Source organism: Canis lupus, chromosome 30 (genome assembly GCF_011100685.1).
Source record: "Canis lupus familiaris isolate Mischka breed German Shepherd chromosome 30, alternate assembly UU_Cfam_GSD_1.0, whole genome shotgun sequence".
Classification (NCBI taxonomy): Eukaryota; Metazoa; Chordata; class Mammalia; order Carnivora; family Canidae; genus Canis; species Canis lupus.
The window spans coordinates 23,774,138-23,802,106 of record NC_049251.1 but is presented as its reverse complement, the minus strand read 5'-3'; the positions used below and the strand labels follow the sequence as shown (position 1 = coordinate 23,802,106).

Genomic DNA, 27,969 nt, shown 5'->3' with positions numbered 1-27,969 from the left:
ACTTTCATGTGTACCTATACCTAGATTGACCACACACTGCAGAAAGTAGAGATGAAGACAGGATAGAGAGCGCTCTTTAGATGTGTTATTTGTGATGACTGTACTCTCAGACTCTAACCTCCTTCGTCCCTCGATCCCCAGGACTTGTTTAAGCCTTCCTGTGATAGCTGATTTCCTAGGAGTGAGAATGCTTGGTCTAAGTTCTTTGCTCCCTCTTTCTAGCTTACTGAATTTTTAAAAAAATTTATTTATTTGACAGAGGGGGGCGGTTAGTGGGAGAGGGAGAAGCAAGCTCCAATGAAGAACTCGATCCCAGGATCCCAGGATCCCAACCTGGGCTGAAGGCAGATGCTTAACTGATAGAGCCGCGTGGGTACTCCACTTAACTGAATTGTTTTTTTTTTTTTTTGAATTGTCTCCCCATCACCTATCAGCCCACTTCTAGCTGGACTCTTGGTCTTTGTCTCCTTCAACCAGTCTAGCCCTGCCCATTAGTCATTTCCTATAATCCTTATTTGATTGGTCACTTTAATCTCCAACTTAAAACCTTTTCCATTGTTCACATGGAATTTCATGGACTTCTCTCCAAATGTGGCTTTTGAAAAATCTTAAGTCTTCATTACAACTATGTAAGAGCACAGTCTGTCAGAAGCCAAGTGTAAAAACTGTTGCAATTCATAAGTACCAATTGTAAGTAAATATCAATCAATCAATAAACACATCCTGATCCAAAGGGCAAAGAGTGGAGGGTAGGTAGGGAGGCAGTAAACAACATCTTCTGATTGGAAGGACAGGAATGACACAGGCAAATGTGGGGTATACGTGACAGATAAGCTCGTTTCTTTCTCTGGTCCCTGAAGGGGTAAGATATATAGAAACTCCAGATGCCCAGAGAAGTGATAAGGCTGCAATAATGGGGCTTTTCTTTACTCCACTGCAAACCAGTAGTAGTAATATTCGTCCATTTGGACTTTAAAGGTAAAGTAGAAGAAGGACCGTGCCTGTTTTGATGCCTGATGAAGCCACAGAAAGTTCTAGAAAAATAAGAAACCTGGAAGGGACTGACCCCGAGAAAGTTGAAGGTAAGTTAGAAAACTTGCCTTCTACAGAAATGTGACAGGACCCAGGGACTGGCGTAGTTTGAGGTGAACGACAGCTAAAGAACAGTGGTTCAAGATGCTTAATGTTCATATGTCTTTAAATCTTGCTCTAAATAAAATGCTTTGTTTGTACTGGTTGTTTGTCATTATGTGCTCTTTTAGTGAAAGGCTCTGTTGAATTCCAGTTGAGTGAGGAAGCAGGCTGGTATCTGGCTCAGCTAACCCTGTGGTTGGGGAGTACCCCCCCCCCCCAATCCCCATCAGTCACTCAGGGGGCAGGCCCTCCCCCTCCCCCCCAGTGTCTGTGGCACTGACATTAGTGGCATCACTGGCCTACAAACCGGCCACAACAAAGGCCACGGTACTTAAAGGTGGAAAGTGACACACACCTGCGGAGGATGAGAACTCAAGTAGGTAGCAAGTGTGTGCTCCTTGCATCATGATCCATTTAACACAAAATAGTGCTTTTGGCAATTTCCTCCCCCCTAAAGTGAAAGCTTTGGATTTCAGATGGGGTTATTTGCCTTTCATCTGTGCTTTCTCTACGGTTCTATTTTCTGATCCATTACTTTCATCTCAGAAACCTGTCATTGTGACTCTTGTATCAATGGCGCGATCAATCAAAAAGCTTTTTACCCTTTGGGTCAGAAGTATTTAATATCAGGTAATTTAAATGATTTTATTTGTATTGACCTCGTATTTGAGAGTCATGCAAGATGTCCCGGGAAATCTAACGTTCAGAGATAATGAGTGCCTTTCTTTGACGTTTGTTCCCGGATGAGCAAAGCAGGTGAGGGTCCCTTAGAGAGTCGGCGGGGAACTGGAGTTGCCGGTTGGTGCCCAGGGCCGGGTCCCCGGTCCCCCGAGCTCGAGGGCAGGTGGAGAGGAGACTCTCCGAGGACACGTGGAGCGGGGCTGACCCTGGGCTGGTTGCGGGCTCTGATGGGGTAAAGGTGGCAGGTGCCGGAGCTTGAAGGTGAGCGGTGGGCAGGAGGTCGGGGTCTGTGTGGGCTCTCGCCCTATGGAACACCCCACAGCAAGAGAGGGGGAAGGGAAAGAGCAGAGAGGATTTCAGAAGCCTGATTGGATCTGGGGCACAGACTCCTACAGCGGCAAAAGCATTTTTGGTGACGCTCCCATTTGAAGACTTCCATCAGCGGGTTATAATGCTTGTGGCACGTCCCCCGGGGGAGGCGGGGAGAGGGGCTCTCGGGGTCATAGGAAGGCAGGAGGCACATCGCAGCCTCCCCTCCGGGGTGCTGACACCCCCCCCCCCCCACTTGCAGGGACCGATGCCTGGGAGACAGGACAAGGGGCAGGAGCAGGGTCACAGGAACAGGGGGCTGCCCGAGACAGCAAGGCGTGCTGGGGGGCCAGGGGGTGGGGAGGGGATGCAGGTGGGGTGTCTCCCTAGACCCTTCCACTGTACCTGTTCAGAAGCAGACCCTGCAGCGCTGAGCAGTGACCTCTCCAAGGTGGCCCTGCCCGAGCTCCGGCCTGTGGAATGGAAAGCCACTCTGCACGGCGCCTGCCTGGCCATGAGTCAGGCCCTTGGGTCTGTGTGGCCCTGAGTCACTTAATGCAAGGTCTCTGAGCCAGAGCTTCCTCCTCTGATGAACCAGGGCCCTGGGGTCATTGAGATGAAAGACAACCAGGTAGGGTTACACACAGCCTGGCAGTGGAAGTGCTCGGGACAGGTGAGTCATGCATTGTCCAGAGGAGAGGGAAGGCCCGAAGGCTCCTGGGAGGGGAGAGGGGGGTGAAGCCCGAGGCAGATCCCAGCAAATGAATGCAGCCTGTACAAGGACGCTCAGAGGAGTGAAGTGGGGGTGTCCACCGTTTGAAGCAAGTGTTGTGAAGAGTTAGGAGGAGGAGGGTGGGAGAGATGAATAATGCTGCCGAAAAGGGTTGGTGTTGGTTGGTTGGTTGGTTTAAACTCTTCCTCAGGTGAAATAGTGTAATGAGGCTGGGGGTGGGGGTGGGCGTGGGGAATCTGACTGCACCCCCCACTGCCCCCTGTGGACACCAGGATAGGCCATTGCTGACCCTGAGGCAAAATGGCCTGTAGGAAACCTGGAGAGAAAAGGTGAGCTTGGGACAGAGGTCAGGCTGCTGGGGCATTGCCTCTGTGTGTGTGTGTGTGTGTGTGTGTGAGAGAGAGAGAGAGAGAGAGAGAGAGAGAGAGAGAGAGAGATTGCAATAAGCAACATGTAGAGGGGTGTGGTGTGGCTGAGAGGGTGAGGTTCCTGGGCCAGTTCCTACTGTGCTTTCGCTGGGCTAGAAGCTGTGATTACTTTTCTCGTGTCTCTTAGACACACGGACAGACTGGCACAGGGCCTGACCACATGTATCAAAAAGACAAGGAGTCTCAGTGGTTCCCAGTTTCAACTGCTGCTACAGCCCCCCACCTAACATCTGGCTCTGTTTGTTTTACTTGTGAGGCGGTGCTAGCGCAAGACACTAGGTACCCCTTCTTTCCTACCCTTTGGTTTCCCCAAGCCCCTGTCTGAGATGATCTAGTGGTGGCACCTGCTCAGGGCCCAGAGGGAAACCCCAGCCCGGGAGTCTCCTTTGCTCTTTGTCATCCATGGATAAAGCCACTGTCTGGCAGCAGGGAGGATATTGAGCTGTGGGGAGTAAGGGTCTTACGTCCCTCCTTCCAAACTATCTGCTGAAGCCTAGTGAGAACACAGTTTTCTGCGGCCCGGAGGGTCACACTGACATGCTTCTTTATGCTTCAGAGTCCACTCACATAGGTGATCATAGTTCTCTCCTTTAAAGAGGCAGGACAGGTACTAGAGATAGTGTTAGAGGGCTGAGCCCCTTTCCAGAGGTCACAGACTGCAGGCCCCAGCAGCACTCTGCTCTGAGCCAGTGGCTATCAGGACCCTGTGACAAATGACTCCCTTCTCATCCCAGTGGTCCACGGAACAAGGCAGCCAGGCAGGGAGGCCCCTGCCACAGCGTGTCATCTCTCACTGAAGGACTGGCCCCTGGCTTCTACTCTCCATAGCACTGCTCCGCCACTGGGTCCCTGCTGGGCGGAAAGAGTGGGATCCACTTAATGGAGTCTCCCACAATGACTTCAAAAGCAAGGCTGAGTCTGCAGTGTTCTGGGGGCCACTTAGCAATATAGGAATAATTCCAGGACTTGTGCAAGTGCTAATGAGGACCAAGAATAACTCCACTGACCTGTCTCTGAAGGCAGGGCCCAGCAGGGGAGCAGAGCCTGGGTGTCCCCTGTAGGGGGTTCCTCAGGCCTGCTCCCTCTGCCTAGGCCTGCAGAGGCCAGAGTTCAGCTCACATGTTCCCTTCAGCACTGCCTAGGAAGGTAGAATGATCTGGAGCCTCCGATGAGCCAGAGCTGTGCCCCTCCCACACTGGAGAGGGAGGCCAAGAGCTGCCCTGTAGGTGAGAAAACCAAACCAGCAGTCACCCTGCCGCACCAGGCTTTACATCTAAGGTGCTGGCGTCAGGTCAGCTGGCCCTTCTCCTGCCTTCCCCAGGGAGGGTCTCTCCTCTCGTGCTTAGAACTAATTTGTCTGGATGGGAACAGGGCAGGAAAGGGACATTTGTTTCCTTGGCTTTGGTATGGGGTGCAGTCGGGGAGAAGTATGTGTGTGTGCACACATTCATGTGTATGAATGTGTGTGTGTCTAAGTGGATAGATAGGATTTTATTTAATTATTAGAGAGAGAGAGAGAGCACGAGCAGGGGGAAGGAGCAGAGGTAAAGGGAGAAGCAGACTCCCCACTGAGCAGGGAGCTCAATGATGCTGGGCTCCATCCCAGCACCCTGGGACCATGACTCTGGCCAAAGGCAGACACCTAACTGACTGAGCCACCCAGGTGCCCCTAAACTGATGGATTAGAGACAAAGCAGAAAGGGGACCACGAGTGCTAGCCTTTCAAGGAGGATGCAGACAGCCTTTATGATAAAGATGATAGGGTAAGGTTGGAACCAGATGGACTCCTGGCCTGGACCCAGAGGTTAATTAATGAATTAAACCAGTTAATCAATCAGTCAATCAATCACGTTAATTCCCTCAGCAACATTTATCTAGCACCCACTATATGCCATGCACTATGCACAGGTTGGACTGAGGCCCAGCTTCTTTCTGTCTTCAAAGTGCTCACAGTCCTATAGGGGAGGTGGAAATATGAGCAAGCAGACAAAAAATATGATGACAGCGTGGTATATGCCAGAAGCAGGTAGAGATGACGGAAGCAAAGAGGAAGGGGGCCTCCAAGGGCATAAGGATGACATTCGGCCTCCCACTTGGATGAGGAGGTGTTGATGCTGGATGTGTTGGAGGGGGGCCGAGGGAGCAGAGCAAAACAGTGGGAGGTAGGTGTGGATGGGTGGGAGTTTTAAGGTGGAGCTGAAATCTGGAATTTGAAGGGCATTTTAGCCAGGGAGGGGAGGAGGCATGCCAAGAAAGGCAACGTGAACAGAACGCAGGGGCCGGAAGGAGAGCGTTTTCTTTTCTTTCGGCACGTGGGGAGAAGGCAGAGGTTAAGGGGATGAAGGACACAGGCTCTGGACGGAGGCCGCCTGAGCTCAGATGCCAGCCCCGCCGCTGGGTAGATGGGTAGTTGAGGGCCCGGTGGGATGACTGGCACAGCCCTCAGGAAGTGTTAGCTCTTGCTACTGTTACTATTCTAGTCCATCTCCAAATGCTCTTCGTTTTTCCTTTGAAGTGTTTCTTGCGTCTTGCTTTGACTCTCTTGCGGCAGTGACCACCTGAACCTCTGCTCCCGAGCACTGCTCTACTCCCCTCACAACTGCGTTTCTGCGTGTCTAGGAAGCTGGCCTTGGCTTGCTTTCTTCCCCTGCAACCAGCCTGTGGACCAGCCCCAAACTGAGCCCCTTTTGCGTCCTGTTCCAGCCACTTCTTTGCTCAGAGGTCTTGATGTGCCCTGTTTTGGAGAAGTACCAGTGTGGCCATTTTTCCCTTATAGATGAGAAAATCATGGGCCAAAGAGGCTAAGTGAGTAGGCCACACTCCAAAGCTGACTGGTGCGGGGTCCTGGGTTTTCCGATCCCGGCCTCTGACTCCTTCCCCTCTAACGGGCTGCCCTGTTTTCCCCAATGCCCTACTCTGGTGCCCCATGATTTCCCAGTCCCAGAGCTTTTCCATATCCCCCTGGGAGACACCATGGCAGGGTGGGGAATGGGCTTGCATGAGCCATGCCAGCAGTGACACTGTTTGCAGCCTGGCCCAGCCCCTTACGGAGTGTCCTTGAACAAGTAAGGTAACCGTCCTGAACTTGAGTGCTCCAGGCATTGAAAGAGGTGTTAGAAGAGCTCCCTACAGGGTGGGAAAGAAAGGGAGTTAGGATTTATAACCTAAGTGAAGGATTGGTAGTGTGTCTGCCATACAGTACGGGGCTCTGGAATATTGAAGCCCCTTGTCTCCAGTTGAGTGGGACATCCAGAGCAGACCCCCACAGGGCTGCACTCAGATGTCCCCTGGCAGCCATGGAGGCAGAGGGGCCGAGACCTTCACTGCCTTGCCTTCAGGATAAGTCCAGAGAATGGTTCTCCCTTCCTTGGAAAGTGGGAGGGGCCAGTTCTTGTCAAGTGCAGCCAGCTGTCCCCACGTCTCACTGTTGCTCTGATGTCAGAGGAACCGGAGGGCCTTGCCCAGGGCCACCTGGGGCCTTCGTGCCAAGGAGGAAGCCGTGCTGCGTGCACGGGGCCTGTGAGGCTGTAAGATAACTGGGTCCCTCTCTGAAGAGTAAAGGGAGCCAGTATCTGTTCTAGTTCAGGCGTCCTTGGGAAGGGGCTGTGCGCTCTCCAGTTCCTTCCTGCGACAGTGGCAAATGCAGCCAGAACACTGTGCAGAGCCCAGGGCTGGTTTCTATTTCATTATGGGTCAAGTCCAATTCGGGGGAATGTTTATTTGTTTTCCCATAAATGTAAAAATCTACTGATGTGACTAGAGGAAATACAACATGCTTGTTTGCTGGTGGACTCTCCTCTTATTTATTTTCTGTTTTTAGGAGTGGGTGCAACTTCCTCCAGAAATTGCTGCATTCCAGAAAACCTGGACCAAGCCTGGGACTTGTTACGTCACTTTGGCTTTGATTTATGTACTCATGCATTTATTGTTAACTTTCTAAAAGGGATCTCAGAAGGAAAAAAACAAAACAAAACAAAACAATGAAGCCGGTTCTTCAAAGGCTATGAAAAGATGATCCCACTCCACTTAAGCAGAGGACTAAAATCCAACCTCACCAGAAAATATTTGCCCCTCGGGGAGCACTATCCAAAGCAGGACCTCTAAGAAGACGCTTTCTGTGGCATCTCCTGCCTACTGGGAAAGGTCAAATGTTGGCCACTAGATTTATTTTTTTGACTTGACTTCAAAGAGGTCTAGTGCTGAAAGAGGCCCGCCCTGCCTAATGTCCACTAGGCCACTGGCTCTCAATGATTGAAAGCTGGTGTTATCCCAATAGAACTAGAAGATACGTATCTCACCTAAAAAGTAGAAGCGTGTCCTCCACCTCTCCCTCCTGGAACATACTGCCTCCATAGCCAAAGGGAGGTTTATAGCCTTCTCACCGTTCTGCGATCCAGTAACTTGTCTCAAATATTCATTAGAAATATAATAAAGCCACGGATGTAAGGACCTCAGCGGTGTTACTGGGGTTGACCCAATGTACAACTAAACCATCTCCTAAAGACCAGAGAGATAGTTAGCAAGGGGCCTTTCCAGAAGGTTCTGTAACCCCTATAGCCCCCATTCTATTGGGACACTGGAGTTAAGGACAAGGAATAGAGATGGGTGGTACTGGATTTGTAATTTGTAGGGCATATGGATGACCCAGATTCTACTGGAAAGAGCTTCAGAGCAGAGTTCTTTGGTTTCTGATCTTTCCTCATGGGGAAAGGGACCAAGAGTAGTATCTGGCTCTGGCAGAAAGCTGGTCTAAAAGCTAGAAGTATCCAGGATAGAGGGCTGAGAGATGGGAAGGCCTCAAAAGACAGTGTTCTTTTTTTTTTTTAATAGATTTTATTTATTTATTCATGAGAGACACAGAGATGCAGAGACATAGGCAGAGGGAGAAGCAGGCTCCTTGCAGTCCCAATGTGGGACTCGATCCCAGGACCCCAGGATCACGACCTGAGCCAAAGGCAGATACTCAACCGCTGAGCCACCCAGGCGTCCCATAAGACATTGGTCTTTAAAAGGTGTTGTCCTAGGTGCTCTGGCTTGGAGGAAAGAGCCAGGGATGAGGATGATCTTTCTGCTGCAAACAGCAGCAACGACATGCACACCAGTACAAAAAACAAACCTGATTGCTCATGCTGTGTATTTTAATCTGTCTGGGTTATGCTCTCATTGCATGAGGCAGAGGGACCTGGTGGGAAGGCTCAGCTAGTTTTCTAACCAGAGCATATGCCAACCTTGCTTGGGGAAGTCCATGCCCCAACTTTAAAGGTCAGTTGGTGAGCTTCACATTCAGTAAGCTCTTCCTGATGACCCCATTTAAAATTTTATTCTCCTTTGAAGAACCATGGCACAAGATACATGGGCACAAATTTTTCTCTGGAAATTTCCCTGTCTCTGTAGGAGTAAACTAAAATAGGTACTTTTTTTTTTTTTTTAAACCTCTCCAGCTACTGGGGACAGCAAGGACTTTTGCCATTTAATTTTTATTATCCAGCTCATGAAAATGTATTTCTTAATCTCCTAGCTACAGATACTCCTGATCAGAAAAAGCATAAACTGATATGTCCCCTGTACTCCAGGAGCATATCATTTAAAACTAACAACATGGCATATACAACAGAGGGACGTGTGGAAAATACCCAAAGAGCCAGCACCAGTGGCAGGATGAAGACATGTGCTTTGGTCTAGGAGGAAGAAGAGAAGGAACCGTGTGAATGGCAGAGGCTGCTAGGTATGTAAGTGTAAGGTGAAAATCCTTACCTTATATCCACTTTGGTCAAATTTATTTGGAGAAAATGACGAAGCCAGTATTTTTAGCCCTTTTGATTGCCAAATGGGATTACCTGGCTGGTTTGGCCAATAAAGATAGTAACAATGAAGGTGACTGATCACAAAATGACATGACCTTCATCATCAGAAGACTTTAAGGAGAAGACAGCTTTGAGGGTCTCATCCAACATGGGTGAGGAGGGTCTGATGCGTGGAGAGAGCTATTCCAAATGTCTGGCCTACAAAGGAGGGAAAAAGCACAGCTGCTGTGGCCCTGCCCTGGAGAAGCAAGTGGATCTAATAAGCTGGATGCTTTGTAGGTAACCTTGCTTTCCATGGGTACGCTTGAGGAAAAATGAGAATTTTCCATGCTCTGAAGACCAGGGCTCCTCAGCTCACATTACCTGGCAGTGAGCTCCTGGGCTCATTCGACAGTGCTTGGATGCTGACAAAAAAGGTGGCAGGCTCTGGATGTCATGTCTGCTGGAAGCTAGTTTCCACCTTGCTCTGCACCCTTGGGTATGCCACTTGACCTTCTTAGCTTCTTTTTCCTTATTAGCAAAAGAAATGAGTTGGACTAGATGTGCTCTAGGAGCCCTTCCAAATTTCCAATTCTATGAATCAGGCGTACTTTAAAACACACATGCTTCTTCAGTTGGGAAAATAGCAATGATGAAGCTCTGAAAAGATAATCTCTTGTTTTCCCCAATTAGTTCTGCCTTTGTGAATGTGGAGGGGGAAACCTTTGCAAATCAGTGCCTCTGGGAGAAAGGAGAAATGGAAGAGACCTACCTGAGGTGTAGGGGCGGGGCAGACACCCTGTGTGGACGGGGCTACTGCGGGGCTGGGGGCATCAGTGGTGGTCACCCATGTGCCCCTGTAATCCTCCCAGGAGAGGGGGGTCTCCATAGTGTCCCTGCTCAACACCTCCCTTCAGGGGCCTCTGGGGCGCATCAACCAGATTTGTCCTGTCCCTGCCTATGGCTTCAGGCATCACCTAGTGCTCTAGGGCTGCCTGCTTTCTGCCCTTCATACAGGAAAAACTTTTTTTTTTTCATGATTATCAAAGTAATACACACCACTTTGGACAAATAGGAAGGCACAGAAAAATATTAAGAAATGCAAAACCCCAAATCAGTTATAATCCAATCACCCAGTTCACATTTCACACATTTAAGTGCTTTTTTCTTCTAGTGATTTTTTTTTCTTCTTCTTAACATGAATGTACACATTTTGTGACTGGCTTCTTTGGGGCTCAATCTCACATGTTCCTGCATCATTAAATGTCTCCAGCCTCCCTGTCATTCCCACTGCTTCCCAGTGCTGACACGCCTCTTTGGTAGCCTCCAAGTCAGGGCACTCTAACCTCCACTCCTCACTCGTGCCAGTTACCTGCCCAAAGTGCAGCCACTCTCCATTTGTTTTGAGTCTCATGATTCTTTGGGCCCTGTGTCTTCCATGATGCCTTCCAGGACACCTGGGAGGGCCCTCCTCATCATCCTTCCCTCCCTAACGTCCCTTCCCTTCCTTGGGCTCGCTTTGATCATCAACATGTGCTGCTCTGGAGACTTAGGCCCCCCTCTATGTAGATGTCCCTCAGGCAGTAGTGTGATGAGAATATTTAATAACAGTCTCCCTGGGGGGGGGGAATAGATACATATATATGTTTATCATATATTATATCCATACCAAGGATGTGTATTATACAATTTACAAATAATAATAAAATATCCAGTACCCTTTATTGTAACCTCCATGTAGCCAGTTGCGTCTCCCAGAATGCCCCCAATGATTTTCGCATTTTCGCATTCTATCATTAGCCAACCCATGGTGGATTATTTTCATTTACATTAATTAGCAAGACAAAAATGAAACAATGAGGATGTGTACTGGAACTTCAATCATTCAGTCATGACATGAGCTACTTCTTTGGTGTGTCAGGTAATTGGTTTTGAATTCTAGAAGAATATGTTCTCTATTTTTGTCTTATTTATGATTGGAACAACTAGAGACACAATACACTTTTACATTTAATCTTCATTATTAATATTTTCTCCATGGCTTTCTTAAGTCTAGACCAGGGGCTGGCAACTTATGGCCTGCCGCTGTTTTTGTAAATAAAGTTTTATTGGAGCATGTCCACGTCCACTCATTTATTTATTATCTGTAGCTTCTTTTGTGTTACAATGGCAAAGTTGTGTAGTTGGCCACATGGCCTACGAAGGGAAAAATATTTACTACCATATTTACTACCAGTGATGTTGCTAACAGGGCATTGGAAAGATATGCACTTTGGCATATATGGTGCTATTCAGTATTTCCCTCAAAAATGTCAGTAACCTTAAGAACAGAGATAAGAGTAAAATGGAGCAAAATAAATGGGAACAGAGGAGTTTTAGTATTTACCACGTTTTTTTAAAATTTATTTATTTGAGGGGGAGGGGCAGAGGCAAAGAGAGAGAGAATATGGCATTGAGCATGGAGCCCACTGTAAGGTTCTATCTCCTGAGCCTGAGATCATGACCTGAGCCAAAATCAAGAGTTGGATACCTAAGTGACTGAACCACCCAGGGGCCCCACTACTGTTGTTTTTAAACATCATTTATTTAATTGTAAGTTTTTATAACTTAATTTTAAAATCATGGCTGTGCTTAACAATCAGCTCACAAAATTCTTGAAAATGTAACAACTGTCTCTGTCAAGGTTGAGGGCTTTGTCTTTGGTGGAGAAATATGATCCCAGCCCATCTGGGTGGAGCCTCACTGCACCCTAGCCCTGGAGAAACTTCTGCCCAGGATGAGGGCATGCCATGGTCTCATGCTTATCCTAAGTCTTTACTTAAACTTGAAGAAAGGAGCCTCTTGTGTATAACAGGGACTCCAATACCATCTGTTGATGAGAAAATTAGTGGCCATGTACTCTGGCCACTATAGGGAGTGTAACCATGAACCTCTACCCACCATGTGTGGAAATGAGTCATTTCAGACAGAGCCATCCAGAAGGCACAGATGGTGCCCTGACCCTGTATGACCTGGGTGGGTATTCTATGGGAATAGAGCACAGGGTCAGGCCAGTCAGTCCTGTCCTAGCTTATGCCCAGTTTTCTGCTTTGGAAGTACCAACTTATAAGCCTTCTCCTCCCCTCCCCCACCCCAAGAAAGCAGGAGCAGCTGGTTGACTGATTCCCTGGAGTCCTGTGGCCTTGGCCTGGGAAAACAACAGTCAAGACCCATGAGCTGAACCAACTGGTGTTTTCTTTAAGGAAACATCATGCCTCAAACCCTTTACTGTCAGCTGCTCAGTGACCTTGGGAAGCAAGCTGTTTTTCTGGCTAGTTGCTTTGAGTTTGCTAGAGCCACAAGACAAGTGACACTGAGGCATCTATCTCAGTCCTGCAGGGAAAGGACAGGTGCCCAGGGGCTGCAGCACTGGGCCCCTATCCCACCATCACCACTGTGCTATGTGACCTTGGGCTTCAGCCTGTTTCCCTGCAGGTTAGATGTCTCACAGGATTATTGTGAGGTCAACTGAGATAATATATGTGAAAACAATGCTGCAAATAGTAAGTGTAAGAGGACAGTGAGCAGGACTGGCAGCGGAGCCTCTGCTGGAAACACCAGGTGTTCAGTAACCCACATTCTCTAAAGAGACTTGTCAGCAACTGGGACCAGATTCCCAAGGAAGCAGGCCCAGTCACCATTACTCACCCTCCTCTGGCCACATGGAGGAGGTAAGTGGGAGAAGGGAGGTAGGAGAAAGTAGGAAAGTAACTCACTTCTGCCCCTCCCACTGTGACTCTTCCTCTTGAGGTCATGTTGGGGGCATCTATCAGCATCAGTTATGGAGGTTGCAGAGTAAGGGTGCTGGCAGGAGGATGCTTGCTGAGATATCGAGATTCTTGGCCCCATCTGTGGTGGGGAGATGGTGACAGAGTTTTGGGGGAGAGTGTGACCTGTGTCTCCAGGAGTTTGAGGGCCTCTGAGTGAATGTGAAGGCTGTGCCTGCTTTGGCCATCTGAAGACAGGGGGCTCAGACAAGGTGGAAGAAGGGACTCCCTCATGTCAGTTCCCCTCAGCCCTAAGAGGGCAGCAGGAAGAAGACCCCAGTGGTTTTTTTCTTTCTTCTTTTAAGATTTTATGTATTTATTCACGGGAGACACACAGAGAGAGGCAGATACGTAGACAGAGGGAGAAGCAGACTCCCTGTGGGGAGCCCAGTGTGGGACTGGATCCCAGAACCCTGGGATCATGACCTGAGCTGAAGGCAGATGCTCAACCACTGAGCCACACAGGCATCCCAAGCCTAGTGGTTTCCGAGGCTCTGTAAAGGAGTACAGAGTGGGAGGGCATGGGCCACTGGAGAAGCCAAAGGGGCCACAGCTGTCCTCCAGGACAGGCTGGGTTCACACTGACAGGACCCTCAGAAAGCCATGTACTCATCCTCACAGGACCATCCTGGAGCAGATGGCCCCAGAGTAAGCTGAGACCAGACAGACAAACAAGCAGTTAGAATCTCTATGTCCCCCACCTGTACTCCACCACCAGTTTCCTGCAGAGAGGGTAGGCCCTCTCTCTGTGTCCCTGACCTGTACCCCAAGGCCAGCTCCCCCAGAGAGGAATTCCAGAACCAGGCCTGCTCTCCCATCCCACCCCACAGTGTCCCAGTGGGAAGAGGAGTTAAAGAGTAGAAATGTCTCCTCCCCATTTCAGATCACACCTTCTCCCCGAATCTAGCTCATGAGCACAAAAGGAAGAATGTCAAATGGATGTGACACTGAGGCTTTAGAATTAAGCAATAATAAATTAGACTAAATTTTAGCAATAGAACTGACCAAAAGTTAAGAAACCTGCCTAAGATGGTATTAAGGGATGGAAAAGCATGGCTTGATAGCACATGGTCAAAGTCAGGGATGGGAGAACTCTAAAAGTTTCAGGTTTATACCCCTCTAAATTCAAACAGATCAATAAACTCATAATGGAAGTCTTAGTTGTTATAGTAGGTGGCTCCATTGAACTTGAATTGAATCAAATATATGTACGGAACACTGGTCTCAAACTTGAGAAAAAATTTATAAAGATTTGATTTATTTTACTACTTTCCCTGGGGGGAGTGAGGTTCAAGGCTCTCATTGGTGCTCCTCTGTGTTAAAGAACGGGTTGAGGGGGCAGCCTGGGTGGCTCAGTGGTTTAGCGCCGCCTTCAGCCTAGGGCCTGATCCTGGAGACCCGGGGATCGAGTCCCACGTCGGGCTCCCTGCATGGAGCCTGCTTCTCCCTCTGCCTGTGTCTCTGCTGCCTCTCAATCTCTCTCTCTCTCTCTCTCTCTGTGTGTCTCTCATGAATAAATAAATAAAATATTAAAAAAAAAAAAAAAAAAAGAACAGGTTGAAAGTCCATTGCTCTACAAACAACGGAGTCTGCAAGGTCACCAGGACCCTCCCATGCTCTTGAGGCCAGCTCTGCCCAGGTGAATGAATCAGCTGCTGCAGCAAAACTTTGAGCAGGGGCCCAATGTGCATAGCGAAGGTGTGTAAGCAGCGACAGGGAAATTATTCTCCCCTTCATCCCTGCACATCACAGCAAGTACTCTCTGGTCTGGCTGTAACTCCCCTTCAGAGGAAGTGTCCTTTCCCTGTGGACTGGGCTCGGTCAGGGTTGGGTACAGCTGATTCTACACAAGGAGTACGTACCGGGAGGTCCCATCCTTCTGGCCATAGTCATCTATGTAAGGATGAGCACCTGGCCCAGCAGAGTTCTTTCTGAAAGTTTTGCCAGAGTTACGTGATAAGATATAATCTCTCTGGAATTTTAAGCTCTAAGGACCATAGAAATGTGGGACTCCCAAGTGCCAGCATAGAGGGAGGAAGATAGAGGAAGAGACAGAGTAGGAGAAGAAGAGAAGGAGGAGGAAGAGAGAGAGAACAGAGAGACGGAGAGACATGGTGACTTTATTAGAGGCAGGAATCCAGCTGCACTTGAAGCCTGTATTTTGGACATCCTGTTATGTGAGTAGATAAAGCCTCCTTTTTCCCTAAGCTCATTAGAGTTGGATTTCTGCCCTTGTGACTCAAAGTCCCGACTAATACAACCATGGGATACTCTTATCTACTTTTCCTGCATCTTCAAATATGTTGATTTTTCTTTCATCCCCACTGTACCACCCGTCTTAGGACCAGCCTCCAAATTCTGTGAGCATCAGGGCCTTTGGTTGCTCTGGGGACACCCACCTCCAAGTAATGAGTACCAAGTGATGACCTGCTCAGTCCACTGGACTTCGATGGAGAGGGCTTGGGTCAGCCTAGCTTCAGTACACAATGATTCTAGCACATTTCCCGGGGCAATTGCAGCCTTGTGACTTACACTTACACATGTAAGACCCCTGATGCACAAAAAAAGCTACCACGTGCCTCCAACAACCTTCTAGTGTTCAACATGGAACTCTCAGGGTCTTTAGACTGTGTACCTTCATTGCCCTGGGCCCACTTTCATCTGCAAATCCTGACTGTTGCAAGAAAATTCTCTTAGGGACTATTTTGTAGGAACCAGCACCGAGGGCTCTGTTAATAACACCAGGGATCTCCTTACAAATGTCACCCAATAAAGTTATCAGAACATCCCAGTAGGCAGACTATGACCTTCCTAGTAATCTAGGCAGAGCAGACCACCAATGGGTGGCCAAACTCATTAGCACTTCAGTGCATTTCCAGAATAGATTCCAATTCACAGCTTATTAATGGAAATTGACCTTTAGCTGAAGATTTCATAGAAAAGGATTTAAATCACACATTGCCCAGCAAAACGATAAAAATTCCTCTTTAGATGTTGCTATTCTTTACCCAGAGTGCCAAACACTGCCAGCAGCCTCCTCTCTCCCACTCATGGCCTGAAATACTTCTCACTCTTGTTCTAAGGCAGTTCTGCAGGGGGGGATCCAGGACCAGCTTCAATATTAGCATCACCTGGGACCTCATTAGAAATGCAAATTCCCGGGCTCCGCCCGAGGCCTACTGAATCAGGAGGTCTGGCATGCAGCCCAGAAATCTGTTTTAACAGAGTCTCCTGGCAATTCGGATGCAGGCTCGGGTTTGAGTTTGAGAATCACTGTCCAAACCACTACCTGAGTGAGTCAGTTCCTGCCTCAGTTTCCAGCCCACCTGGCAACACAGAGGGCCCCAAGTGTCCAAGAGGGGCCCATCTCCTGCTCCCCAAGCAAGCTCCTTGGTGGTCCCCACTCTGGCCCCAGATCACATATTAGCCGTGTCAGCCCTTAAGACGGGCAATTTTCCTATGAAGGCACTAAGTCTCTGCGTGTTGTCACACTGGCACCTAGACTGAAGACAGGTGGTTTCTCCTGGCTCTGTTCCAGAGCCCCAAATCCATCAGAGCATCCAAGGAGTGGGGGCAGGGTGGAGCTTATGCGGAAGGAAGGAAGTGGAATGAAAAAATCTCCAAGGGAAGAAACAAATGTACTTTGAAACCTATTCTTCCCAGCAACGCTCATGGATTATAAAGCCACATTTATCTTTCAGAGTAAATAGCAATCAGTCCCTGAGGAGCGAGGAGACATACAAATAATGGCCAACATGTGTTGATACTGACAGTGACCCATAAATCTCCTTTTCTTTGGGAGAAGATGGCAGGTGGCATTTTAATTCCGAGCCGTCGAATGAGAAGGAGCAAGGTTTACCTCTGCTGTGGATCTGAGTGGAGCATCCCTGGAAAGACAAGCCAATGAACACGCAGTTGAGCACTAATTGATGGCCACCAACATGCTTCGTAAGGCTCCATTACCCAGCTGGGGAGCATGGCAGCCGAAACATGGAGCAGCGGAGCCTGGGGGGAGCAGCCATCTAGGGGGGACAAGGGCCCCCGAGGTGCCACAGCCTCCCCCAGCGCGACTAACTGCTGCCACCTTCATGGAGCACATGCCAACTCTGGTGCTTTGGAGCGCTTTGGAGCTCAGCAGGCCCTTTCTCGAGGCTTCTTTTGCTTCTCTCCTCAGCAGTTTCCTCATCATGCATGGCCTGTTCCAAGCCTGCTCTTTGTCCTCAAGTGTTCAAAGGTCACTAGCTCATGTTGAGTCTCTCTCTCGTTCTATTTTTTCCCTTTTATACCCCCCTCCCACCATTTTTTCTCAACCATGGACTCCATCTGTATTCTACTGATAACGTTTGCTTAAGTGTATCTGTATCCTGAACTTGTGTGGTGGCGGTGGCACTATGTGCGTCTGACCTGCATAAATCGTACTGTGCTCTAAATCTCATCTGTTTCTGGTGCTGTTTCACTCAGCACCGTGTTCGTCAACCTTAACTGCATCGTTGCACGTGCATCAAGTTTACTGCTTCCAACTGCTGCTTTCCAATGAGTTTATGTAGACACATCTGTGACCTTGGACAATCTCTGATGAGTGTATTTAATTTGCATAAATGGTACTGAGCTCTAAAAAAAAAAGGTCCTCAAGGACCTTTGTAGACCTTTCTCTAACTTGTTGATTTGTTGTGTCTGAGAATGAGACTGGCTCCCACTCCCTGCTCTGCCACTTAAATAAGGCACTGCCGTTACCATTCATCTACTACTTGGCCGGATGCTCTGCTAGGTGTTTTTTTGCACGTTGACTCACTTGATCTACGAACAGTGTGACTTTGGGCCAGTCACTTGACTTCTATAAGCCTCTGTTTCCTCATCTTTAAAATGGGGACATACTAGCACGTACCTTATAGGGTTGCTGGAGCACAAAGTGGACTATTCCAGGGAAGCCCTGGTGTGCAGGGCAGATGCCCACCCCGCCCTGCCTGCCCCTGCTTTACTGAGTTAGGTGCTCTGTACCGCGTTCCCAGGGCCTAAGGCTGGGGCTGTGGTCTAATTTGGGTCTCCTCCTTGACGGAGGGAATGCACCTTATTGCCTTTGCATCCCCAGCCCTGAGCACAAGGTCCGGGCAGGGTACGTACTCGGTGACATGTGTGAAGTTAGGAAGGAAAAGAGGAAGAAGACTGCAGGGTGAGTTCCAGAAAGTACTGGTCCTGAGCTAACAGGTTTGGGCTGGGGGACCCCAAGTGGGGACACGACAAAAAGGGAAACTGAAAGAGCTTTTGTCAGAGAGGAAAGAATGTACAGAGTGCCCAACTCTGAGCCCAGGTGAGGGCAGTGATTTATCCAAGTCACACAGCCATTTGGTGTCAAAGTTCAAGGCATAACCATGGCTGAAGATCGCTAGTGTGCGCAGTGTTCGATCCACCACATTAGGACAACATGTTATCTGAAATAGCTCGCGTGTGACCAAGCTACTAGGTTCTAGAATGTTCTCCCCCCAACCCTGGCTGCCACCCCGCTGCTGGTTATTGAGAACACCTGCTTAGTAATGCCTCATCTCCTTCTCCCAGGAATACTCCCAGTCGGCTTCCAGGCCCCTCCTTGCCCTTCCACTATCAAGTCTGAGGACTCCATGAGAAGCTCATCCAGACGAAGAGTCAGAAAGTTGCATGGGGGAAAGACACAAGCCTTGGAGTCAAGTAGACCACAGTTCAAATCTCGCTGCATCCTTTTCCTCATTTAGACAAAACAATTAGGCTGTGCGCCCCAGTTTCCTTACATGTGAAATGCGAATAACAATATACACATTGTAGGTTATAGTTTGTTGTAAGAATTAAGCCAACTTAAGCAAAATGCTAGACATAGTAATTAGGCATATCCAGCCCATTGGAGGCAAAGAATTATGTCTTACTTGTCTTTATATTTTTTCCCATTTCCCCGTTGCTCGAGGGCTAGCATGCTGCTTTACATCTAGTAGTAGGTGCTAAGTACTGCATCACTGAGTAAGTGAGGAGCTATTTTGTGTTCTTTAAAACTTTGTTTCTCAAAGCGTGGTTTGGGGACCAGCTGCACTGGCATGACCTGGACGCTTATTAGAAATGCAAGATCTTGGAGTCTGTCCCAGATGTACTGAAACAGAACATTCCTTTTAGTAAGCTCCCCAGATGATTCGCATGCACATTAAAGTTTGAGAAGCTTTCCTTTCGAAAGCAACTTCTGAAGCTGGGGGAAACCTAAAAACTCCTATTAAGGGAGCGAGCATTGTGGGAAGTTTACAGGCAAGAAGATAATACACATGTGCTGTGCACACCCTCTTCCCACTCCCGCTGGTCTGGAAGTGGTTTCTTGGTTTGATGGAAACCCAAATGACTTAGAATCACTTCTGTAAGATCCATAATGGTTGCAGAGCCAGCTTCTGTGTGCCCCCTGTGTGTGTGTGTGTACTTTCTAGAGTAGACTGTGGTCTGGGGATCATTCCTTCCTTGCCAGGCGATAGCTCTGTCACAGATGTAGACTGCAGCCTCTGATGAAGAGCCCCAAGTGACTTCACTGTTCCTGTGTTTTTAGATGGGGAAGGAGGGCAGGACTGGAGGTGGTTTTCCTGGATCTCTGGGATGTTTTCCATTAGTGCCAGCAGGGACGCAGAGCCTGCTAAATGTAATGACTTCAAACACATTTACTTAAAACAAATGTATGGTGCTTAGCCCTTTGATGAAGAGGCATACGCTCAATGGTTATTTGCCATGAGCCTCCTCCATGCCAGGCCTGCGCGGGTCCTAGGGATACAGTGGGGACTAGAACTTGTTCCTGCCCTCGAGGAACAAGGGGCTCATAGTCTACTGAAAAGACAGATGCGCTGGGAGATAAATCAAAGAGTGATGAGCCAAGGGCCATGGGCAAGAGGTCTACAAATGACATGGGACAGTGGGCTCATGTATCTCTGAGAGAAAGAGAGAGAGGGATGAGATACATATATTCATCTATGAGAGAGAGAAAGAGAATGAGAGAGAGAGGGAGGGATGGAATTAAGTGGTTGTGCCGTGTGCACACACATATGAATATGCATATATGTATACACAGGGAGAGAGGGAGAGAGAGCAAAGATACTAAAATGTTAACAATTACTGAACCTATCTGGAGGAAACACAGTAACTCATTATACTATCCTTTCCTAGTTTTTCTCTACTTGAACACTTGTAATTAAAAGTGGGGAAAACCTTGGGGGTAGTGCATGCATCAGGTGAGCATTATCATGGTCTATGACTGAGTACACGGTAGATGTTTACAAACGTGTGTTTATGGCTCACAATACGCAGTTGCAAAGTGCTTCCCCTGTGCGACCGCAGTCCATCCTCCCAACAGCTCCTGTGGGGTCTGTAACGATCCCCCTGGCTCACGAGCAGAGGCCTAGAGACCATAGTGGGGTGTCCAAGGCTAAGTGATCTAGTGGGGACTGAGACCCAGGCTTTTAGACTCCAAATCCAGTTCTCCATTGTCACCCAGAGTCTCTCTCAGGACTTATTTCCGGCCTGTACTGGGGGGCCGAGTGCCCAGCCGTGAGTAGGAGGCCCCAGTGTTTATCTTCCCTGGTCCTCCTTGTTCCCAGTTAAGTGACCCACCACTTTTCCTTTTGGGTCTGCAGGGGGTGAAGACAAGGGAGGCAGGCCCCTGGACAAAATGGCAGCTGACCTTGGGCCCTTTCTCCTTGGCTGAGGCCCGGGCGCATCTAGGAAACAGCCTGGCTGAAGACAGCTTGTGTGGGAAACAGGCCTCTCAAAGCTAGAGAGAGCCATTGTACGGGCTCCCACTGAGCACACTCCAGCAAAGATGATTGGTCTTTCAGGCACCCCGCCAGAGGGTAAGTTTTATCACTTACCCGCAATATGAGCCAGATAAATGGCTCCTTCTTGGTTTCCTGCCAGTTATTGCTCGTGCTGCCAGAAAGTCTTAATCATGCTGCTGAAAGAGGCCGCACCCCCTCCCCCCACCAGCTGCCAGCTGGCTCCTGGGCCTCTCAGCTGGGCCATGACTTTCTGCACCCCCACAGCAGAGGCTCCCCTGTTTGGGCCCGATTCAGAGCCTGCAGACTTACTACTCCGCTCTCCAAGCTCATGTATATTTATAAACCTCTTTTCCTAACCCCGAAGCCCCCTAGGGGGTTGCTGCTGAAGCTCAAACCAAACAATGATGTAGCTCCAGTGTCTCCAGTACCTGGCCCAGGACCCGGGTCAGAGCCTCGCCTCGCAAGTGTTTGCTGGATGGTCAGTTGTGTTCCCTCACCCCTCCCCACATTCCTACGTGGAAGCCCTAATCTTCAGTATGTCCGATTGTGACCCTCTTTGGAGCTAGGGTCTTTAAAGAGGTAATTAAGGTTAAATGAGGTCACTGGCACGGGCCCTAAGTGCATATGATTTATATAAAAAAAGGACATTAGACAGACATGCACTGCAGGAGACCTTGTGAAGATGAAGGGGAGACCATGGCCAGCCACAAACCAAGGAGGGAAGCCTCAGAAGAAACCAGCTCTACTTCTGCCTCGATCTCAGACTTCTAACCTCCAGAACCATGAGAAAAGAAATTTCTGAGGTTGGGGCCCTTTCTGATGGCAGCCCCGGCAAACGAGGGCACTGGATGAATATTGAATTTGTTGGTGTCCCTGCACAGGCCTGGCACAGAACTGATGTGTGGCTGAATCTGTGAGGAAGTCCGTGCCCCAGAAGTCATCCTTCCAGTGTGGACTTCCCTGCTTGAATGGGTCATTTGGGTGTCTCTCCGGAGGGGAGGGGATAGGCTGTTGGCCACCCTCCCTTATGAGTCTTTGCTCCAGCTCATTCACTCACTCATTCATTCATTTATTTGAGAGAGAGAGAGAGAGAGAGAGCTCACAAGCAGGGGGAGCAGGAGAAGGAGAAGCAGGCTCCTCGCTGAGCAGGGAGCCCGACGCGGGACTCGATTTCAGGACCTGGAATCATAACCTGAGCTGAAGGCAGACACTCAACCAACGAAGCCACCCAGGTGCCCTCTCCAGTTCTTTCTGATTCAAAATCATCTACCCTTATCATGAATCTCAGGTGCGGGAACCCCTCCCGCTGTGTGGCATGAAGGTGGTGGCCAGCACTTGGACATGTACATGCCAAGGTGACCTAGTCATGGGGTAACAGCAAGACCTGTGTTATAGGCTGCAGAGGGAGTCTCACCAGAGGAAATTTCTCTGGTGTTCTCTTGGGGTCAGCAAGCCTCAGAGAAGCTTAGGGGAGTCTATTTGTGAAAGCAGCCCTGTACCTAGAGGGTTCCTGAGTGAATAAAAATATTTTAGCTTTTCTAAAGTATGCTTGGTTATCTTCAAATGGCCCAGAATTTTCAGTCTGGCCATCATGGGGCATCTCCTTTCTTCAGGCTGCCTGGGGTTGTGTTTGCACCTAGTTTGTGAGCTTGCCTTTGGGGAACCAGGGACTGGGAAGGAAGCTGAGATAAGAGGGAGCAGAACTTTGGCGGCTGCACACAGATTTCCTGCTAGGCCTCTGAGGAGGTGGCCGTCACTCATAGTGAGTGTGGGGAGGGTAAGCGTTGATCAGACGTGGTCAGGTTCAGAGAGGCTCAGAGGATGTCCCAGGCTCCCCTGGCAACGACACCCACAGTAGAACACGTCTGAAGGCCAAGATAGCCATGTGGGCTTTGCGGGGGACACCAGCATCGCCAGAAATCCCCATCAGTGAGAATCCCAGGGACCTCGGGAGGCTTCCTCCACCCCTTGCCCTTCAGGCCCCGGAGAAAAACAGCTTTGGGGAAGAAACAGTCCAATGGTCATTGACCACTTGGATCGTTCTTACAGAATTATTTCTTTGTCCTACTGGTGTTTGGGAATCTTTGAATCACTGAAGGCAGTTGAGTCACCCTAGGATTAAGGCAGGGCTGATGTCTCGTGTTTAAAGTGGATAGAACTTGGCTTTCATATTTTTCTCTGCCCTTAACATTTAAACAGCTGACATCAGCTGAGGCAACCACTGAAGGTCTGGGGCACTGTGATGACCTCCCGATGAGTCCTCGTTGACACCCAGAGTGTCAGTGCTAGAAGGGTCCCTGCATGCCACTCACAGGAAATCAGAGGCACAGGGGACGAAGGCAGCCCCCCCACCAAGGCTGTGCAGCTGGTGCGGAGGAACTGGGAGACCTCGATGGCACTTCCTGAGTTGCTTGGAGCAGGGGTGGGGGTGGGGGTGTGACAAAATGAAAACAAAACACAGCAGCACCAGAAACCAGCCCGGTGGGCAGCTGCACCAGGATGTTCCCAACTGAACATGGACAATGGCCACAGAATAGAAACAATGTGCTACCCGGACCTTCTATGTTTGTGATGGGACAAGAGGGACCCAGACATGACTAAACATTCCCCTCCTCTGGCCAACAGCAGTGAATGCCACCCCTGTGCCACTGCCAGCCCCAGCCCCGCTGCTGCCTGCTGTATCATTGTTGACTAAGCCATGCAAGGGGGGAGTTGACAATAACTGATTATTGAATTATTTTTTATAAAGATTTTATTTATTTATTCATGAGAGGCAGAGACACAGGCAGAGGGAGAAGCAGGCTCCCCGCGGAGGGCCCGATGTGGGACTCGATTCCAGGACCCCAGGATCACGACCTGAGCCAAAGACAGTCAACCACTGAGCCACCCAGGTGCCTGATTATTAAACTATGAAGATATCTGGTCATTGGGTTGCCCATCCTCCCCTTAATGGACTCTGATCCAGAACTGCCCCCACCCCCTTCTCCGTCTCAGCCAGTAAAACCCAATCTACGGAGAAGCCCCCCTCAACAGCTCACATTGGGATGCCCCGGGGTTTCTCTGGGGTATATTCTTTCTTGCTGCAGTAAGGCCAATAAGCCTTTCACTTGACCCTGAGTGGGCGCCTGGTGATCTTTGCTTGGTGAACGTTTACATCTGTCAAGTGGGGATACTAATCCTGCCCCATCGATATTCCTTACAGGGATGTTGTTAAGAAGCAAGTGGTATCATGTGGGTGGGAAGGAGTTCTTCATGTTGAAATTGCAGGTCTCTAAGCTAGCGCGATGTGGAATTTCCAAAGGGTTCTCTTTCCAGACTTAGAAGACAGTACTTTTGAAATGGAAGATTCCTATTCAGCCTTCGACTATGTGTTCCTGCCTCATTTCCCCGGCGTAAATCCCTCCTACGACTTCGTGTGAGGAATAGCAATGAACACGAAGACTTCAAAGACACTTGCCCAAGGCTGGGGCCTGCCTGGGAGGAAGATCTGAGTGTTTGTGGGCGCCTGCGAGGTGGTGACTGCTGAGCACCACCTCTGTATTTTCCTGCTGATACCACCATTCCTTCCATGAGGGAGTGGCTGTGGTTTCAGCTGGGCTGAGAGATAAAGCCATCCACCCAGCAAAAAAAGGCAGTCAGCAGCCTCATTCCTCCTTTTTTTTTTTTTTTTCATTATTTTTTTTAAACCCTAACCTCAGTGGTGGCCCCGTTGCTCCAGGGTGAGGGCCAAACTCCATAGCATGGCCCCAGCCATTTCTTTTTATGTGGCCCACCCTCGGCCACAGCAAATGTCTCGGGGATTCCCAATTTCATGAACCTTTTTCAAGTCTCCGAGACTGGTTTATGCTTGTCCTTCTGCTTTGCAACGTCCTTCCACATCTTTTCCCTCAAAACTCAACCCAAATGTCTCTCTCTTCTCAGCTGACCCCTTCTGCCTCAGAGCCTTATGATGCTTTGTACCTGGTGTTACTTGTGCACTTAGCACACTATTGAAATTGTGCTTCTCCCGAACTCTAACCTGTGCGCACCCTCACCTGCAGCTGTAGGGAGCCAGAGACCCCTCAGGTAGGAAGCTCCTTGATGAAATGAAATGTGCTTTTTCATTTTTGGATCCTCAGGGATGCAGTCTTGTGCTGACCATGGCGCCTGGTACACAGTAGGTGGCTAATGAATGCTGGAATTTGCTGCCGTCGATCTTGTTATGTTTCAGTGTGGAGCCGTATGTTGTTTTCACTATTTGGGATTCTCTCGGGACAAGGAAGCTGGAACATTTTTCACTGGAAAGTTTTTCGCAATCAGAAAGGCCAGTCCTAGAACCGAGGATCCACGGCCCTGCCCAGCTTTTGGAAATGCCCAACACATCTGAAAAGAATTTTCTCGATCCTATTTTCAGGCCTGCCAAGGAGGGTTCACTGTGTATGGTTCATTAACTGTGGCAGCTTGTATTTTCCCACCGATTACAAGTAAGTCTCTGCTTGGGGATTTTTCTTCAAGAGTCACTTTCTTTTCAGCATGCCCATTTTTTTATTTTGGAAGGATAAAGTGTCATGAATATTGTGGGTTTTTAAAAAATATTTTATCTATTTATTTATGAGAGAGGCAGAGACATAGGCAGAGGGAGAAGCAGGCTCCCTGCGGGGATGCTGACGTGGGACTCGATCCTAGGACCCTGGGATCATGTCCTGAGCCAAAGGCAGATGCTCAGCCACTGAGCCACCCAGGTGTCCCTATCTGGGGGTTGGTATTATCTGGGCTATGGTTTTCCCTGAGAGACATCAAATGCAAGATCAGTCCTTGTTGATTCCTTCCTCTTCCCTACCAGGAAACTTCAGAATGAAGCCAGGTTTGCCCTGGAGGCCTGGAAGTCAGGACACTGGGTCCAAGTCTTATTTTGCCACCGACTGGCAGTTTTCCTAGTGGTTCTCCAGGTGTTGTTCCAGACCAGCAACAGCACTTGGAAACGTGTTAGCAATAGAAACTCCCGAGCTGGCCCCAGACCCCACTGAATTAGGAACTCTAGCAGCTGGTATCCAGAAACCTTATTTTATTAAGATTTATTTATTTAATACATTTAATAAGACTATTTATTTTATGAATAAATACGATTTACGAAGATCTTATTTTAATAAGATTCTGATGTACATTGAAGTTTGAGAACCATCGATCTGGTCAAGTCCATTTCATCTCTTTGATATAAATTTATTTTTAAAATTATTCAAATCGTTAAATATACTACATTATATGCACACACACACACATACACTATAACATTATAAAAAATTTGGAATAGACAAAAATTTAGATATAAATTTAACTGAAGTCAAACCTCCATGTGCATTTCCTTCATATTTTTTCCCCTCACACACGTATTTTCAGTTTTGTGATCACAGGACACACATAAGCAGGTATCCTGCTTTTTTCCTGCTTAACATAAATTCTATAAATACTATTCAGTGTTGCCACCTGCACGTCTTCATCGGAACTGTTCTGAGTGCCACACAGCAGTGCATGGAAAGCTGTGTTGCAGGTACTTGACCAGGCCCTGGTGAACTGTGTATGTGGAGGGGAGAATGCTCTGGACACACAGGGAGGCCTCCCCTCTGAGGCGTTTGATTTCTCTCCCCTGTGTCCTGTCCCTCCCCTGCAAGCACCATTGTGGAAAAATCAAAACTGTGAGTGTTCCTGGAAACAGAGTCATAAATGGAGAGGAAAGGGAGGTTAGCCAGCAGCCCCGAGTTTTCCAGAGTCATCCAGAAACTCCATTCTCCCAAGCCTGAAATCCCCTCCTGCAACCCTGGAGCCATCGGGTCCTCACTGTGCTCCCTTGTGGCTATGTCTGGAAGTTGCACTTGCTCGTGACCAGCAAGGCCAGCACCCCACCCAGTCTCCCGGTGGGGAGGAGCCCATTGGAGTTGGTCTCCTCGCCCTAGGCTGGGGCCTGAGTGGGAGCTCCCCTCCCTGCAGGACTGGCTGTGCTCCCTCCCATGGTCCTGGTTTCCACACTGGGGCTGAAGTCCAGCCATGACCCTCAAGCTGCTTGGCAGGAATCCAGATGTCCTGCCTGGTCGCGGCCACCCCCTTTCCCTAGTGAGTGGACCTCAGTCCCCAGCTGAGAAGGCCCCTCCCTAAAACGGACACCCTCCCAGGAACCTGCATACAGCCACCCTCCTGGCCGTGAGGCTGGCCGTGCCCTCTGGCCTGCACAGATCCCGTGGATGGCAGGGACACCTCGGGCTGAGGTCAGGGTGGCCCCGTCCTTGGGGAGAATGTAACTGGGACTGCTCACCCCTGTCTGTGGGCCAGCCCCACTCCCTTTGCCCTTCCCTGAGGGAGCCAGCAAGTGAGGACCCAGCATGCTTTGCTGTACTGTGGCAGCAGGTGCAGGAAACAGGCAGGGAGGAGGTGGCAGGGAGCATCTGACTTTTGGCTGCCTTCCTTGCTTGGTGATTCATGTGCTACGGTCAATTCCCAGGCCCAACCAGTTCCTTCAACAATCGGCCACTCAGTTTCTTTTCTAAAAACGTCCTATTCACCTGACCCAGAATTTAAGAATATGGGTGCAAGTCCTGGGTCGCCTGTGAAAAGCAAGCAGGGTGGAAGACAGGCTGCTTGCTGTCCTCTTACCTCAGGCTTGTCCTCTCTGGGTGTGTTACCCTCAGTGGGGCTCGAGGGGTTGGGCCGGGAAGTCTGATAGTGGATGGGATCTGTCCTTTAGCAGAGAGAAGGTAGCGTTTCTCCAGCATGCTGGGGCCTGGCCTGCAGACTCCGGCTCCCCGTGCATTCCTAATGCACATGCTCCATCTCTGGATGTCACCGGCAACGTTACTCACATATGACTCTTGCTGCAGGTGGGGAGGCCTATCAGGAATTCAGAGGTCCCATTGCAGGATAAGTCTGGGCCTGAGCCTATGAGAGTGGAGGTGGCAGGTCTGAAGTCATAGAAATAGGTATGGCCTTTTCGCAGTGGCCCTCTTGGGACAGCAAATCCAAGACCAATCTAATTGCAGCTAATTGGGATTTTTCTTTTTAATTTTAATTTTTTCTCTTACTTTCAAATACTTAAAAAAAAATCCCACTCTCTATGAGCTTAAACTCTGTATATATCTTTAAATATGCTTCTCATCCCTAGCCATATACATGTATATGATGTTTTCATAATTGTGATTCAATATGTAGGCTATTTAGTCCTGTCCCCCCCCGCCCCACTTTATTGCATATAAGATTTCCTTGTATTTATTTTTAAAAGCTACAAGACCAGTTGTTATTTAACTTTTTGGAGGTCACAGATCCCTTTGATAATCTGCCAGAGTTATGACCTCTCTCCCTCAC

The 27,969-nt window shown here is 49.0% G+C and overlaps 1 protein-coding gene and 1 long non-coding RNA gene across 2 annotated transcripts in view; one reads left to right on the top strand and one right to left on the bottom strand.

Annotated features, from left to right (window-relative positions):
- The window catches only part of LIPC (lipase C, hepatic type), a 151,640-nt gene that overhangs the window by 99,799 nt on the left and 23,872 nt on the right, over positions 1-27,969 (bottom strand). The window lies entirely within an intron of this gene.
- LOC119866901 lies at positions 835-11,186 on the top strand. The gene is made up of 2 exons (XR_005381711.1): positions 835-1,082; positions 7,106-11,186. It is a non-coding gene; the product is annotated as an uncharacterized LOC119866901 (long non-coding RNA).